Source organism: Zosterops lateralis (assembly GCF_965231275.1).
Source record: "Zosterops lateralis genome assembly, chromosome: Z".
In the NCBI taxonomy this organism is placed as follows: Eukaryota; Metazoa; Chordata; class Aves; order Passeriformes; family Zosteropidae; genus Zosterops; species Zosterops lateralis.
Window position 1 is genome coordinate 84174918 of NC_139800.1, and position 12408 is coordinate 84187325.

Consider the following 12408-nt stretch of genomic DNA (forward strand, 5'->3'; position numbering starts at 1 on the left):
CACGTGGAGTCTTGGGATGAGCCAAGGAGAGGTGAGGTGAGGTGTGGGCCCAAATTGTGGTTACTGCTGATCGTGGCTCCCTGATATGTTTATCACATCCTCACTCTGTGATCCTAACAGCCAAAGGCATTGCAGAGTTGGAGAATCTTATTTTTTATAGCTTGATTTGGCTAAATAATGACTTTCCAGACATTAATGTATGATTATTTCAGTTATTTCAGCTCTACTACAGCATAAATGAACCCTAAGGCTTGAGTCAGCCTTTGATTTTAGGATGTGCCAGTAAAAGCAAGTGGTATGGACTAATGGCTTCCTTGAACACCCCTCAGAATATGAAAACTCATCTACATATCTGTCATTGGATATGTGATAATAGCTACAAATCTAACATTAAAATTTCATTTTCCCTCTTCTCCAAGACGACATGAATAAAAACCAGTCAGAGTTGTAGAAAATTCTTTTTTATGATTTCATTCCTGCTCACACACTAACCAGTGAGCACCATTTTCCATAGCTGCTCTCTCACATCAGGGTACTCTAGTTTATGACCAGCATGTTAAAACTTCTCCCTTACTGGGGGAAATATTGCAAATAAAATACTGGAACTACAGAAACATGGAGGCTGGAGGGAGCCTCTGAAGGTCACCTAGCCTGAAAATTGAAATGCCACTGGAAAAGCAGAAACAACACCCTTTGTAAGTAAATATTTTATTCTTGATCTTTATTTATATAGGAAAGCCAAGAGAAAGCTTGTTCTTCTTCCCAGCAGAATGAGAAAAGTATTAAGTACTTTTGTGTGCCACTGACATCCCTACAAGCTGGAAAGGGCAGGGGATGTGAAGTGCTCTGTGCAGGTGCCAGAGCAGGAGATGTCCAGCAAAATCCTGTTGAAGCCAATGTCTCGAGGAGTGAAATAGGTCACTCCTTGCTCTTGGCTGCTCTCTTGTACCTGTAGGAAAGAGCCCTAGAAAGAATCCGGTTCTGAGATTAGAAATTGTGTTTTCCTGCAGAAAGGCTCTGAGAGTGCTGGAACTTTAATAAAATGTTAATAAAAGAATACTTGTGGTGAAGGTAGACCCATCACAGGGGTGTCAGGGAATGCTGGAACTGTGCTTAAAGAGGCAGCAGAATAAACACGTTTATATTTCTACTCCTTCCCTGTATGTGGTCAAAATAATTTAAAATTTGCTTACATTTCTTCAGCAGAAATTGAATAAATATTTCATTCTAGTGATGCTCTCATGTTAATGATTTTGGCTGGTCACTTCTGAAGCACAGATAATTTTTTAAGTGCTTCTATACTGGGCAGATACTGTGTTTTCTAATCTTATTATTGAGTTTAATTAGTTTAGGTTAAAGGTCATAAAATGTCAAATTTAAAGTAAATATAATATATAATTGCATTTAGAGTGGATTCTTTATAAGAATTTCATACTCTAGTTTCTACCCCCAGTCTTATTTACAAATTATTAATTCAATAGTAGCATTGCAGCATATACCATTCCCAGAGCTTGAAGTTAATTAAGAATGCATCCCTGCTAATTGATTATGGTACTGCTTTCATAGGCATTTTTCCCTAATGGCTATCTCAGGAAATTTCCTTCTAATTAAGTAGAAAATTTATTTGCTTTCTTACATCATCACTAAAAGTAAGAAGAATCAGAACTTCACCTTTCTACCACAAGATCTCTAAGTGTTTTCTTAAAGTTTCAGGGAAATTGTATACTCTTATGTTTTGTACTCTTTTTCAGAATCAGGTCTGACATATTTAATTTTATTGGTTTTGGTGTTGTTGGTTTTTTGGGTTGGCTATTTTTTTTCCCCCCCAATAAATTAATGGACTTACCTATCTAGTTCACCAAGTGCATTTGTAAGAATGCTTTTCTGCTCTATGGAAAAAAGAGCTGTGCTGGATCAAAGGCATTTGGTCTACAGTTGATTCTCAGCTACCACCAAGAAATTAAAAAAAAAAAAAAATGCATTGAATATTGCAGTAATTTTCTCTCAGGTGTGAAACATTCTCAGGACAAAAAGAGGAGGTATGACAGCTCTGTGCAGAGGGGCAAATCAATAAGGCACCAAAGGGTCAAATAATAGAATTTCATGCAGATTAAAGGATTGTAGGAAACAAAAAGTTCAAATCTGGCATATAACGTCTGAATCACCCATTAATTCCCACCTAATGTAAATAAGAGAGTGTCCAAGTGTATTAAACCCTCTGATGCTGCTGTGTGATAACATTCAATGACACTTTCACCTTGTTTAGACTTGCAGATTTGGGAAGGGATCATGAAAGTTATTACAGCAGCCCCTTTCATCCTGTCATGACCTCGTGTATAATGAAATAAAGAGAGCAGGAGTAAACAATTGTTTAGGGGATAGGCATGGTTCCATAACTATTTATTTCTCATTACTTGGTGCTTGTGGTTCTCCACTTCTGATGTAAGAACTGCACCCAGCACAATCTGGGACTGAGACCCCAAACTTGAGTTTGATGTTAATTTTTTCAAGATTTTACAGCTTCACATTAGAGACAAATGAGAAGTGACCTAACAAATTATAAACTCCATCAAACAAAAGATATCTCTGTGTGCATGCTGTGCCACAGAACGTGTTTGGGAGAGCTGATTTTGAGGCACATTTCCATTTCTCACATCAGCTCCGTGAAGGAGGGATCTCAGGTCACTAAAGCACCAGCAGGTAATTGAATAATAATAATAATAATAATAATAATAATAATATTCTAACTGCAAGAACGCCTTGAGTTCAGCTTTTGGGCTTTGTGTTGGGGCCTTGAAGATGCACACAGGCACTTCCTACATTGGGTGTGTGTGAGCCCATGGAGCTGCCAGCTGTTCCCACTGTTCCTTCACAACAAGTCCCAGGAGGAGCAGCTGGGAACTCCTGGGATTGTGTCTTGGTTTGGCAAGACAGGGGAAGTCAGAGGAAGCTGGAGTTTCCCTTGGAATGGAGAATGTAAATCCCCCCTTCCAAATTACTATAATTTTGCAATTAAAGGCTTTTCAGGCAAAGGTTTGGTAATAGGAATAACAGTTCTTTACTAGGAACATTAAAAATACAAATGTAATAGTACAAAAAACAAGCATCTAATCAAACAGAAAATGCTAGAAACCCTGACAGAGCCTGAAATACAACCTGACACCCTGTTGGTCAGGGTTCTGGAAGCTGAACAAAGTAAGTCCTCCTGGAATGGCAGATATGGTTCTGCTGGGGTAGAGATGATCCTGTAGGAAAAGGGTCCAGTAATGGTGAGAAGGGTCCAGTCTTCCTCCAAGAATCCAGCGGAAAACCAGATGCCTGCTGTTCCTATACCTCAGTTTTTATCCAGGTAGGAATGGCTGGCTCTCCCCCCACTGGGTGGAGCATCTCACAATGGGATGATGTCATGTGTCATGTCACTGGTGAGCCTCCATGGCCCATTACCAGAAGGTGTCCCCCTGGAGGGAGTATGGGTGGTGGAAGAGATAAGAAACACTGCTCCACAATGTTTTAACAGCTGGCCCATTATCAGAAGGCACTCACCTCCCTCCCCCCTGGAGTTACAGGAGATATGGAAAACACCTCCCCAGTTTGTTTCAACAGATGGAATAGAATAAACATTTTTTTTTGGTTACATAACCCAAGACAGATTGTCATGGGCAGACCCTCCAGAGCTGCTCTCTCAGCCTCCTCAGAGCTCAGCTACTGGCCCTGGTGGTTGCTTCCCACAGAAGTTTGAACATCTCCACACGGATAATTCTGGACGTTGTCAATAGCAATGATGCAGATTTAAAAAAGAGTTTGGAGGAAGCCATTGGAATAAATGATACAGCGAGGAGCCCTTACTATTCCTGGAAAGGAATGGTTCTACCATTTGGTTCAGTGGTTCTACTATTTGGAATCAATGGTTCCACCATTTCAGTGGTTTCCTTGAAAGGAGTCATGGTTCTACCCAGCCACTTCTTCAGATCTGTTGTCTGTGGGCTTCCTGGTTTTTCACAAATAGATTTGATAATTTGCTGCATTTCATAAAACCACATAAAGTTTTGCATTTTTTAATGTGGCTCTTTCAGTCAGTTATCTAATGACAGTCACAAGATGTGCATGGAGGGCAGAAATCCTCTTAAGAAACAGAAGGAAAAGCAGATATGCATATACAGATATAATGATTAGAATTTTCCATCTCTATCAATATACTGCAATCTGAAAGATGTAAAATGGAGGTGTAGGGACTTTTTCCTGAGTTTAATTCCCTGAAACATGACACAGATTTTTTTTTTTTCTTTTGTGTTTACAAAAAAGATTGTCTTTTATAGACACTTAAGTGGTCATAATAAGAAAAAAAATCAGAACAAGTGTTTGGTATTCAGCAAATATCTCATTTCTTTGGTAATTTTGTTCAGAAGAGACTGTGTCTTCCTGAAAGCACACTGACTTTTTCTCATTTGATTTTTTCCCCTCTCTTGCATTTATCTTTGACATTTAATTTCCAGATGGGTGCTTAGTATGACTGATGCTTTTTTTGTGTGTGTGTGCGTGTATGTGTGTGTAATTCAATCCTGAATTCATTTTCAAGGCTGCAGAAACTTGGAGGCTGCCAGTAAGGTCCCAGTTTTTGTATATCTATATGTGAAATCCTAATGTGATTGATTAATTATTAAATACAAATTAACATACCACGAACCACACAATCTCTGCACATTGCTGGGTCTCTGTCTTATCTGATACATTTTGATTTGCTCTTCATTGACATCACTGTCACCATAGTTACCACCAAGACAAGTTGGAAAAACGTCTCAGTAAAAACAAAGGAGAAAATATCACTGGTGTGAGGTCTAAGACAGGAAAAAGGTTGTCAGATCACTATAAATGGCAGACAGTATTCAGATTTTTTGCACTGTGAGGCGTTAGACATATCTGATTTAAAGCTGATGGGCAGAGAATTTGCAAAAGTGTTTGAGTAGCCATTACCACAGGCTGGGAATGATTTTTATTTGGCTTCAAGAAGAGCCTGGAGGTGAATACTTGAGAGGAACAAAACCCAAAGAAAATCTTTCAAAGGAGTTGTAACAAGTGAGGGCTGTTTGCTTTTCAAAGAATATTCACTGGAACAGTCGAAGATTGGGAAAACAATTTGGCAACTGAGTCGGCAGAATAAAGTTCAGAGGAAGTGCTGTTGGCTGAAGTTAATTTCATTTGGTTGATTAAGTTTAGCATTGTAGAAAACAATTATTTACTTTGTAGTGGGCCAGACTTTGGCCCACAAAAATAGTTTTGCAGGACTTGTGGGAGCATTACTGGCAGAGAGAGCCAGGCAGCATTTTGTACACACATCCTTTGCTTCCACTGGGTACGTTTTCCTATTTCTCCAAATTAACATTGTCCTGCAATATTATCATTTGGAAGGCTCAATAATTCTGTATGTGTGTGTGTGTGTGTGTGTGTGTGTGTGTTTGTTTGTTTATTTATTTATTTATTTATTTATTTATTTACACACGTGCATATATATAATGATGATAGTAGCCATGGCATGTGAGTAAGTAAATAATGGAATAATGTGTGTCTCTACTCTTTTGGATAATGTTATGCAGCATTGATGTCAAAGTATCAAAGTTAGTTCACTTTCATAGATAATTCAGCAGTTCCATTTCAGTCTAGATGAGTGAAAAATTAACTGTGACATTTTATACCTCTCAAAGTATCTGACCTGAACTTTTTTCCCCTATCCTTGCTGTATATTTTATATTGATTGGTCCCACTTAACCCTGTATTTTGATGGGAAAGTACTTCCTTTGAAATGAGTGAATGTGCTGATATATATTCAGTTTAGCAGATAAAATACAGAAAGGGAAGGGACTTTTTTTTTAAACAATAAGTCCTCTTTCAGAAATACATGATTGCAGTGCATGAGGTTCTGGGCTTGATCAGATAAAGACAATTCACACTCCAAGTGGATGTGATGCAGGAATGGATACAAATATACACCCAAGGTCAGACACTGAAATGTGGAAATAAGCATACAAGAGAAAAATCCTGCAAATTCAATAAATCTGGCAATTGGAGACTTAAAGAAACAGATCTTATTGCTTTATTTTTCTCCTTCTACCTTTTCCCTGTAATGCCAGATCCATCTGTGTGATTAACAATGCCTTGGTGCAGTCTAGTTATGTTCATTTACAGATCTCAGTGACAATCATTATAAAGTTTCTTACAGTACCTATCCACCTGATAGCTGATCAGTAAAACTTATTTTCTAGGTCATATTCACTTTAAAAGAGAGAAGTCAGGAGGGTCACACATCAATCTTAACATTACAAGTGGTTCTTTTTCCCTATTGAAATCTGAGAACAAACACATTTTCTAGTCAAATAGAGAAGAACAATGCAAACTCTAATTTTTTTAAAAAAATAAGTTTAGCATTTCTAATGTGTGATTGTGTAACAAGATAACCTTCAAGTGCTTCAGATCTATCAAGAATTTTTTTTATCTCAGTGAGTTATATCTTCATGTTAATTGTATTAGATTTTCTTGCTATGCATCACATGTCTAAAGCTTGTTGGCCACAAGCAAAAGATTTTTGAAGACAGAAGACAAATAAGATTTTTAAGTAGAAGCTTTCCACAACATGAAAATTTTGCCTTCTCTTGTCACATGCACTTTTAAGAGTTCTTTTAGGATGATATTAAAATTAGTTCTAAGTCTCATTATTCTCTAAATTTTAAACTTTAAACAATTTTTAATGTAAAAATCTCTAATGACTCTACCTATAATCTTGAGGTTTTTTTATTTAATGGCATTAACCTCATTAATTCTGGTATAGCTTCCATTTATAAATATTAAAAAACCTTGTAGCTCTTAGCATAAATTCATTCATTTTAACAAGACATTGAGTTGATAAGACAATACAGAGGATGTAAAATATTTTTGATAATTTGTTTTCACCATCTCTTGACTAACATTTGCTGCTTACTAAGCCACTAGTTCGACTGGTATAAAGCAATATTATGGGGTTTTTCAGTCATTTTGTGCATCCAGCACTTGAGTAGTGAAGCTCAAAGTGCAATGTTTGTATTTAAATAGTCTATTTTACCATTTCTTTACTGATGGTGTGTGATGCAAGGACCATCAAAGCCTCATTGTGCAGATAACACAATGCTGCACTAAATAAGCAGCAGTCAAGGTGGTGCTTCACCTTGTCAAAAACCCTCTTTGGAAACAGCTCTGGGAGTGTAAGGAGGAGAGATTCCACGCTGATTATTTCTTTGTCCCACACTCACCATGTGAGGAATGCTTTGCTGACTTCCTTCCAAGAGCGCAGCCCAGCACTGAGAGCGCTGCAAGCTGGAGCTCTCAGGTCCGGGCTCAGCACTGCCTGACTGTTTTTATGGCAGAGTCACAAACCTCACAGTGTCGGAGTTAAAACCGCTGATAATTGTCTAAATCTGCTGTCATTACAGGAATCCAGAGATCAGGGAGTTCTCACAAGATTTATCTGTGACCTACAGTGGTGCTGAGAGTGCAGGAGTCAGCATCTCCCTCAATTAGGAGACTTGGGAAGGCAATGCACACTCCACTTCCAGGGCAGGAGAAAATATAGACACATTTAGTGAAAACGTGATTATGCTTCTACTTTGAAAACTCTGTGATAGCTTTACAAATTGTTACTGGAGAGAAAAAAAAAAAAAAAAAAAAAAAAAAAAAAAAAAAAAAAAAAAAAAACCAGCAATAGTCAATTTGCTGTTAACACAACTGCAGCTCGAGTTTTGGTGTGTGACAGGAGCCTGATATTCTGCCACAGTAGATTATGCATGGGAATTTCCAAACTCAACCCATTAGAAAAAGCCACAGTGCTGCTCCTTTGAGTTCTCAGCTGCAATTAGGCAGCAGTGGGACACTGATGTGAAGCCTTTATGAATAGAAACCAGCATGGCCCTGGGCAAAAGCCTGTGAAGTGAAGGGATGGCTCAGCAGCAGCAGCAGGGGACAAACTCGCATTTTGAGTGAGCAGCTCTGTGTTGCATGAGAAGTGTGTTTTAATGTGAACAGGCATCTACATTCACCTGGGTATTAGAGGAGACAAACTCCCTGACAGCTTCAGCTCCATCAGTCCTGACTCGAGCAAGAAGCAAGGTAGCTCTGCAAAAGTGTCACTTTGCAAAAGAGCAAAGTGTCAAATTATTCTGTTTAGGGAAGTTTTTCCACAAGTTAACCTCATAAATAGAGCCAGTAACACATCTGAATTTTATTATATAGTAAATTTGTTCAGGGGACTCTTCCAGTTGATTCTGAAACTCAGCAAGAAGCAAGGAAAACCTCAAAAAATAAAAAGTAACAAGTGAATCAGTTTTTGCTCACTAAGTCCTGGGGTTTGTTACCTGAGGGCCTTGATTTGTGGTACTTCCTTTCTTGAAAGATTGAGAGAGATTGGGTTGTACAGCCATGACTGGGCAGATAACAATAAATGATTAAGAACTGTCAACGTTTGAATGTACTTAACTGAGATAAATCAATTGAGGACCTTAGTAAATGTCAAAAGATGCGGAGCTTGAAACAACTAAATTTTCAGGTTACAGAGACAAGGTCTCTGTCAGCAGGGTGGAGAAAAAATCAAGAATGAGAGAGGAGGCTCTAGACTCTCACTCTCTCAATTTCCATTGCAGTTTTAGAGTCCCTAACTCTTCTTTGGTTTTTGTTTTGTGGGGTTTTTTGGTTGCTTTTTTTTCCCCCTAATGAATGCTGTCCTGTGCGGTTCCAAACATCAAACAGTGGCAGAAATGTCAGAAAGGTAAAACCTCTGAAATGATGTTTCATCAAAAAAAACATATAACAATATTTAGTAGGTGTTGAGTGTCAAAGCACAGAGTCAGAGGGGAACCAAGTCACCATCCTTGTGAGCAAAACAGCTGAAGTGTGCAGAGTTTAGAGAAGCTGGGTCTGAACTTTCCCTGGAGGATACCAGTGAAGCTGCTCTCATGTTCATGCAGCATGTTAATAACCCTGACTGCTAGAAGAGCACAAAAACTCCAAAAGGTGGTGTTGCTGAGACAGCGTCACCTGTTGATGAGTGTTTTGGATTAAGTCAGAGCAGCTAATTAAGCAAATCCCAGTAACTTGGCATATTTGTCCATTATTTGCGTAAATTCTGCACTTCTGTCTCAGTTTTAATCACCCAAGATTCAGGTGGTTGAGAGTCTTTTGCCCTCTGAGAAGCCTGAGAAAGACACAAGAATGAAACCGAGTTTTCAAGGTCTTGTTTCTCAAGGTTTCTTGCTTTCTTTATTATTTCATATCTTAAAATTTTCTCTGTGCCCAGCCAAGGTCGGTTCTGCTGCTCAGACACAGGATGACTCCCCCCTCAATGGGATGTTGCTGCCTTCTTGTACAGATAATTACATGCCTATTATTTACAATTGTGTGCCAATGCCTATTACCTATACTAAGAGGGTCACCTCTGCTCTGACCCAATCTCCTTGAACTTGCCCACGTCACAGCAGGAGATGGAGGCCAAGGGGGAACAAGAAAAACCCAGGGCACCGCCCTAAATTCTCCATCTTGTCCCCCACTCACCTCCATTCTAAAAACCCAAAACTACAAAATTTTCCACCTTGTGATAAACTACACTCCTGTCTGTCACACCTTTGTGACTTGTAATTCTTCTCTCAATGTTCGAAGCTTTTCCCATGGACTGAAGTCAAAGACTGTGTCTTCCTGGGCTTTCTGCCAGGGTCTACTACAACCTCCCTGTACAGATCTCAAACCCCCCTGTACAGATTCCAGACCCCCCTGTACAGGTCTCAAACCCTTTTTCTAGGGTCCCAGACCTCTCTGCCAAGGTCTCTGACCTTCCAGGGCACCCAGGGGGATACCTTGGACTCCAACACTTCTGTATCATGTAACCCTGGCAGAACTTTGCTACAGCATTCAGGACAAGATGCAAATACTGGTGTATTTGCACTCATTTAAGGGATAGATACAGCAAAATCTACAGTTTTGCCATAGCCCCTAAACTGCTGATTGAGGCCAGGCTTGAAAGACCCTTGATTTCAAATATTAAATGTTAATGAGTTTTAAATCAGAACTATTTTGATCACTACCAGTATTTTTAAAGCTGAAATATTTCAGAGGTCAAAATTCCCAATCAAGGTCCAAACATAACTCTCTATGCACTGAAAAAGAAGTGAACAGAACTCCATAAATGCAGGAAAAAATTAGATGGAACCGTACTAAAGCTTCCAAAGAAACTAGAGAAGAAGCCTCCGAGTAGGCCCTCCAGGGTGGGGAATAAAACTTAAAAGTGCTACATTTTACTAAATTTTAGTAGCACTAAAGCACTATATTTTACTATTTTACTTAAAAAAAATTCATTTAGAAAATTATCTTCTCTAATCATAAATAAAATCTTGACATTGTCAGGTCAGTGTGAATTTTGCCCTTGACTGTTTAGGTCTGGATTTGAAAAAAAATTCCTGACTTCCAATGCATTTGGGGAAAAAAAGGGGGGGGAAAAAAGGAAAAAATAGTTGATGAGATCTACTTACTAAATCAAACTGATTATTAATTAAAGACAAAATAAGACAGTCCAGTTAGGAGCTGTGGAGCTCCCTTCCAGTGAGCCTGGGCAGGGCAACAGGCAGAGGAGATGCTGTGCTGCACTGACAGCACAAAGAGCTGCATGCAGGCGGCTTTGAGACAAACTCTTTTGGGCAATGGTGTGTTTAACCAGACCAGCACTAAGGCATCTTCTGCATTTCCACTCAGATGCACAAACCTTCAGCTAAATATGTAGGTTCGTGCTTTTATAATATTAAAATGTAATTGGAACTGCCAAAAGAGGAGAAGTATTGTCTTAGAGATGTGAAAGTCATATAAAATGCAAGAAAATGAGGGAAAGCTTCTAACAAGAAGCCTGTTAGAAATCTTGGATTTGTCTTCACCCTAAACTGATGATACTTTAAGGCTTCTCTGTCAGAAATTGCCAGGGAAAATACAAAAAAGAGGCACATCCCAAGTCCACGTTTCCTGAGGATACACTAAATAGTTTGAAAGAAAGTTCAAACAGTTGGTCCCATCAGAAGCATTTAACATGCAGGAAGCATTTATCCTGAGAACATTTTTAAAATCCATCGTTCTCAAAGATGCTTGCTCTCTTTTCTTTTTCTTTTTTTCCCTGTCAACATGGCAAAAACTGAAACTATGTAAAAAGCCTCATTATCCCATAAACGCAGCCCTGAAAGCCTTGTCTGGCTGCCTATTGAATTAGCAAACACAAAAGTCGAGCACTGCGATTGATGCTGCCCTGTCAGAGCAGCAGCCAAGAGGATTTAGGAGGCTTTATTAAAGCTGGGTTGTACGGCAAGACTAAGTATTAATTCTTAATATGGTTGAACACAAAGTTGGAGCATGTCTGCTGAGGCTGCTTTTTTGCCTCTGTTAGATTACCAGATTCAAGCTTACTGTCAAAACCCAGAACGGAGGTTTAGATGTAAAGTGTTCACTGTGTTCCACAAAAAAAAAAAAAAAAAAAAAAAAAAAAAAAAAAAAAAAAAAAAAGAGGCTTTAAAGTTTTAACCTTATGACAGTCTTAAGAAAAGGACCCTAAGCCCGCCCTCAAACTCAAATGTGTGAAAAAAAATGTAAAGGATGTCTGCATGTAACTTTTTCAAGAGGGGTGTTTGAATCTTTCCTAAAAATTACTAAAAAAACAATGACAGGAGCTGAGGTGGCTGCACTGTCCTGGTTATGCGTGAGCTGTGCCTCCATCAGCAGGGTGGGATCAGGGTAAAGGCAGCATCTGCAGGAAGAAAGGTCTGATGCCTTGGGAAGGCTGACCTGGAACAGAGGCTGGACATAGCTGGAGAATAAAGTAGATATTTATTGAAAGGGCTCTAGGATACACCTTGGGCAGGGCCTGGCCAGGGCTACACCCAAGGTGGACCCAAAATGGTCACAAAATGGGCAAACAGTCACAAGGCCTCACGCTTTTATAAGTTTTGGTCCATTTGCATCTTGGGGTTTAATTGTCCAATTCCAGCTCCAGGTTGTGAGCTCCCATCCTTCTTGTTCCTCCCTCCAGCCACCCTTGTTTGTGCTGTTGGGCCTGAAAGTTGTCCTTGGTGTGCAGCAGGAAAAGGATTTGTTTTGTGTCCCTGCTCTGTGCAGAGCTGAGTGACACTGACTGTACCCTCAGAACTGCACCCTGGGCAGCACAGAACCTGAAATACATGAAAAATAAAGCTTAAGGCATCAGGTCCCATCCCCACACACTTCCAATCACAGGAAAAGCAGCCCAGGACTGGTTACAGGCTTTCTGCTCAGATGGCAGAAAGATTGAGTCCCTTTGGTGCTCAAAAGGATTGAAGAAGTACTTATACAATTCATATGTCTACTGCACATTCTGATTGAAGGAGA

At 39.3% G+C, this 12408-nt stretch overlaps 1 protein-coding gene across 1 annotated transcript in view; it reads left to right on the forward strand.

Moving 5' to 3' along the window:
- Window positions 1-5298: 5298 nt before the first annotated feature.
- Window positions 5299-12408, forward strand: part of LOC310922795 (protocadherin-9-like) — a 66518-nt gene continuing 59408 nt past the window's right edge. Inside the window, exon 1 of the mRNA XM_083883630.1 lies at window positions 5299-5350. The gene's annotated coding sequence lies outside the window, so the exon portion shown is untranslated. The remainder of the gene's footprint in view (window positions 5351-12408) is intronic.